This window comes from Onychomys torridus, chromosome 9, assembly GCF_903995425.1.
Source record: "Onychomys torridus chromosome 9, mOncTor1.1, whole genome shotgun sequence".
Lineage (NCBI taxonomy): Eukaryota > Metazoa > Chordata > Mammalia > Rodentia > Cricetidae > Onychomys > Onychomys torridus.
The window spans coordinates 67,826,977-67,832,976 of NC_050451.1; positions in this window are offsets into that span (position 1 = coordinate 67,826,977).

The following is a 6,000-nucleotide window of genomic DNA, read 5'->3' on the forward strand; positions in this document are numbered from 1 at the left end:
TTCTCCATATAAGCCAACCAATAATTGGAGAAGCAGGATACAACCCTACAATGTTCCAGGGGGAGATTTCTAGGAAAATTAAAGGACAACATGTGACTAGATACAGATAGACATCTGTGACAAGAAGGACCATACACAAAATGTTGGCTTAGTATTAAGATGTATGTAAACGCTGCATAAACACATATATATTCTAATCCTAATTTCTGCATATTTATGAGACTATGAGGTACTTGATAATTTCATTTAACAGGCTATAAGGAGAACAGGGATGGTGTTGTTTTTATCCCTGGTTGGAAGGAAGAAAATATCATAGAAGACTGTAAAAATAGGAAGAGACACTCTCTGCAATTGACATCTGTTTGCAAAGGAAACATTAGTTTTCTCCCTTGGAGTCTCACTGGGTATATTAACCACAGTCAGGGGCAGGTTCCATGCCCAGCTTTGGATGACCAACACAAAACTAACTCATGATATTTTTATAGACTTTTTGTCTCATATTGCTTTATTTGGATTTTTTTTTTTTTTTTTTTTTTGCCTTACTGTTCTTTTGCTATGGTTTCTGGTTTGTGTTTTTATGGGTTTTGTTTGTGTGTGGAGGGGTTTCTTTTGTTTGTCTAATTCTGATTTGTTTTTTGTATGTCTGTTTTCTAAAAAGGGATAAAGAAAAGCTGTGGAGCTGAATGGGTAAGAAGGTGGTTAGATTTGGGAGGAACTGGGAGGGGAAAGTGTGATCAGAATATATTACATGAAAAGATTTTTAATAAAAGTTAAAATATGAAGGGAGATCTATATAGGCGGCATTAATTTGACTCAGTAGGATATGTGTGGGTGTGTGTGTGTGTGTGTGTGTGTGTGTGTGTGTATTAAGGATGAAGATGACATGAAACTGGGATGGAAACATGTTGGAGGGGGAAGTGAGAAGTTGATATGGTCAAAATACATTGTATACATATATGAAATTCTCAATAGATAAAGGTATATTTTAAAAGAAATACAGGGTCAGGAAGATGCCCAGTGGTTAGGAACATGTACTGCTCTTGCAAAGGCTTGAGCTGCATTCCTCAGACCCAGATCTGGCAGTTCACAACCTCCTGTAACTACAGCTCCAGGGAGTCATGGTCTCTTCTGGCCTCTGTGCTCACTTGCATTTACATGCATACGCATACACTATGAAAACGTAAAGCCCATCATGGCAGTGCACACATTTAATCCCAGCACTTGGCAGGCTGATCTCTGAATTTGAGGCCACTGTTTCCTATACAGCTATTTCCAGGCTAGCCAAGGCTACATAGTACGACACTCTCTCAAAATAATTAATAATAATAAATAAATTAGGAAAGGGGACTGCTACTAAAGATGGAGTCCACCAGTAGTTCAGGAAATAATTGTAATCATGGCATTGCATGAAATTAAAAACCTTTTCCTCAGAGCAAATAAAGCAATCAATAGGGTGGCAAAAATCTACAAAATGGCAGAGAAATTTTTGCTAATTATGCATAGTCAATTGATAGTTCTCAAAGGAAGAAAATAACCAATAAGTATATGAAAAAGTATGCCACCTCCATAGCTCTCAGGAAAATATAATTAAAACTGCACTTGAGGACACAAGCATAAGGATAGCTTAACAACCTATGACACCACTTGGCTTGCACTCCACATATGCACCCCCTTCCCAGAATGCATTTGGCAACCCTATTGAACTGCAAGTACACCCCCACATCAAACAATGAAATGAAGTATTTTTTCCTTGACAACTCTATAGCAATGCCCCGTTTTTTCAAATATGTCTCAGAACATATCTGAGAACAGGCGGCAGGGGGCTGATCCAACTTCAGCTGGTTTGGGGTACATGCACAGTAATGTGTACTCAGGGACAGAAGTGTACTCTGAGTAGATTTCTAGGGGCAAAATTATATTTACCATCTTATACCTGTGCATAATTGGGAGTGCATATAAGTAAAATCAGAGCCATCATGGGAATGGACATACATAGTAAAGAAAAGCTTATGAAATCCAAGCATATCAATCAAAGGAGAATAACTCATACCCAACCTTTAGCAATCAACTCCTCTTCCTAGACCCCATAAAGGTAGCCTCAAATAATAACACGTTCTTGAGAACTCCAACCCCACAAACCTGCTCACTTGCAGGGAATGTAGTGTGTACTGTTGCTTTGCTTCTAAATAAAGGTTTTTGCTTCTGCAGAAGCTTCTTCAATTCTCTGACCAAAATGCCAAGATCCTGCAGAGGCCTAGTCCTGACTTAGACCCTCCCATACACACCTCCATAACACACTGAGGTTCCATTTTACCCAAGTCAGAATGGCTATCACCAAGGAAACAAATGACAGCAAATGATGGAAAGAACCTTCACACACTGCTGGAGAGACCCCTCACACACTGCTGGAGAGAACCCTCACACACCGCTGGAGAGTACCCTCACACACCGCTGGAGAGACCCCTCACACACCGCTGGAGAGACCCCTCACACACCGCTGGAGAGAGCCCTCACACACTGCTGGAGAGACCCCTAACACACCGCTGGAGAGACCCCTCACACACTGCTGGAGAGATTCCTCACACACTGCTGGAGAGATTCCTCACACATTGCTGGAGAGACCCCTCACACACCGCTGGAGAGACCCCTCACACACTGCTGGAGAGACCCCTCACACACTGCTGGAGAGAACCCTCACACACCGCTGGAGAGACCCCTCACACACTGCTGGAGAGAACCCTCACACACCGCTGGAGAGACCCCTCACACACTGCTGGAGAGAACCCTCACACACCGCTGGAGAGACCCCTCACACACTGCTGGAGAGATTCCTCACACATTGCTGGAGAGACCCCTCACACACCGCTGGAGAGAACCCTCACACACTGCTGGAGAGAACCCTCACACACTGCTGGAGAGAACCCTCACACACCGCTGGAGAGAACCCTCACACACTGCTGGAGAGAACCCTCACACACTGCTGGAGAGACCCCTCACACACTGCTGGAGAGACCCCTCACACACTGCTGGAGAGACCCCTCACACACTGCTGGAGAGATTCCTCACACACTGCTGGAGAGACCCCTCACACACTGCTGGAGAGACCCCTCACACACTGCTGGAGAGACCCCTCACACACTGCTGGAGAGAACCCTCACACACTGCTGGAGAGAACCCTCACACACTGCTGGAGAGACAGAACAGCCACAATATTAAACGTAGAGGTTAGGCAGTGGTAGCACAGGCCTTTAATCCTAGCATTCCAGAGGCAGAAATCCCTCTGGATCTCTGTGAGTTCAAGGCCACATTGGAAACAGCCAGGCGTGGTGACATAAGCCTTCAATCCCAAGAAGTGAGCCTTTAATCCCAGGGAGTGATGGTAGAAAACAGAAAGATATAGAAGGGGTGAAGACCAGAAACTAGAAGCATTTGGCTGGTTAAGCTTTTAGACTTTCGAGCAGCACAGTTCAGCTGAGATTCATTCGGGATGAGGACACAGAGGCTTCCAGTCTGAGGAAACAGGATCAGCTGAGGAACTGGCGAAGCAAGAAAGCTGTGGCTTGTTCTGCTTCTCTGATCTTCCAGCGTTCAGCCCAATACCTGGCTCCAGGTTTGATTTTACTAATAAGACCTGTTAAGATTCCTGCTACACACATCATATATGCTTTCTCATATTCAGAACCTAAATTTAAAAATAGACATATATGCGTATGTGTATATATACATATATGTGTATGTTCATATACATATATATGACATGAAAGCAGAATGGTGAGTATTTAGAGGAGGGAAGGGGCCAGTGGGGAAAGGAAGGTGGGCAAAGGTGGATGGTGGGGAGATTAGTGCGAGTAAAATACAATAATATTAATGTATGCAAATATCATAAAGAAAGCTATTGTGTAGCAGGAATCTTAACAGGTCTTATTGATAAGAGCAAACCTGAGGCCAGTTATTGGGGTGAATGCTGGAAGATCAGAGAGACAGAACAAGCCACAGTTTCCTCACCTCGCCAGTTCCTCAGCTGGTCTTGTTTCCTCAGATGGCAAGCTTCTGTGTCCTCATCCCAATGGCTCTCAGCTGAACTGCTGCTCCAAAGCCTGAAAGCTTATCCAGCCAAATGCTGAACCAGCCAAATACTTCTAGTTTCTGGTCCTCACACCTTATATATCTTTCTACTTTCTGCCGTCACTCCCTGGGATTAAAGGCTGGATTTCTGGGATTAAAGGTGTGTGTCACCAGGCCTGACTGTTTCTAATGTGGCCTTGAACTCAGAGATCCAGAGGTATTTCTGTCTCTGGATTGCTAGGATTAAAGGCGTGTGCTACCACTGCCTGTCTTCATGTTTAATATTGTGGCCGTCCTGTTCTCTGACTCCAGATAAGTTTATTTTGGGGAACACACAATATTTCAGGGAACACAATACCACCACACTATTGTTTTCTTACTAGAGAAAGTTAATAACAACAATTGCAAGACTAACTGGGGAAAGGAGAAGGAGAAATTAGTTGCAAGTCTAACTGGAAAGGAGAGGGATGGGGCTACAGATGGGCTTATGTCTTCTCTACAGAAAACAGGCATAGCCAGCAATTAGAAAGGAGGTAGATGAGAAGGACCACATTGGATGCTTGGCCGAGTGCAGGCCCCGCCACAGTGCCCTCAGAGCCAACTTCTTTCCACAGTCCCTGTGATGTTTGTTCACTAGGTATTACTAATGCCTGAAAATTATTCGACTCCCAATTCATCAGCATCCTCTGGAGTAAAGGGTTCATCTCAGGAAGACCAAAGCTGCAGTGAAGAAGTTGGACCGTCCCTTGACTCTCCTGGGACAATCTTCTGGAATGTACCTGAGGTGAGTCAAGATATTCTGCCTCTCTTCAAGGCCTGATTTTAAGTGCCATGGCATTTTTAAGAGACGCCTGGGCTGGCAGCACATGACTGTAATAGCTCTGGAAAATCAAGGGCAAGAGGATTACAGGTTCAAGGCCAGCCTACGCTATGTAGTGAGACCCTGTCTTTTTTAAAAGGGGGACAGGGAGGAGGGTACAGGAAATGGGAACTGGCTCAGCCTATAAACATGAGAACCCAAGTTCACTCTCCAGAATCCATGTTACAGGAAAAAAAAAAAAAAAAGCCAGACAGAACTGAAGAGATGGTTCAGCCGTCGAATGCTAGTTCTTCAAGAGGAGCAGAGTTTGGTTCCAAGCACTCAGCAACCACCTCTAACTCCAGCTCCAGAGGACCCAATGCTCACTTCTAGCCTCCTCAGGCACCTGAAAATGTGTGTATACACACACACACACACACACACACACACACACACACACACACACAAATAAATCTTTTAAAAAGGAAAAAAAAAATGCATGGTGGCACACATTTGTAATCCCAGTGCTGGGAAGTAGGAAACAAATCCCTCCAGGCTAGCCTACCTTACCTGGTGAGCTCTGGTCCAGTGAAAGACCTCATCTCAAAAAACCAAGGTGGACAGCTCCTGAGTAGCCACACTAATGTTGCCCTCTGGCTTCCACACATACGCACACACTGGTACACCCACATGTGCATACACACAGGTATGCACATAGAAAAAAGCTAAATTACATGAAAAGGATGGTCCTATAAAATATTTTAGGAGAATTTTCTTGTTATGGAAAGTGTCCTCTGACCTCATCCCACCTACTTACTATAGATCTTTAAGTATTTCAGCTTTCTGTGGTAGTTGCCAAACCTTCCTCTTCATTCACCATGGCTTTCTCCCACCTAGCAACCAGGCACTCCCGCTGGCTCATCATTTGCATTTTGCCACCAGTCACCACTTCCGGCTTCCCCACCTCAGCCTTTCCCAGGTCAGACTACAAAGGAAACTACCATCCCAGATACTAGTTATGGTGATATTTTATTTGTGCTGAAGTGTGATTTTATTTGTACGTTAATGAAGTTGCCTGGAGATCAGAAGTCACAGCGAGACATAAACGGGAGTCCGACAGTGGCAGCACACGCCCT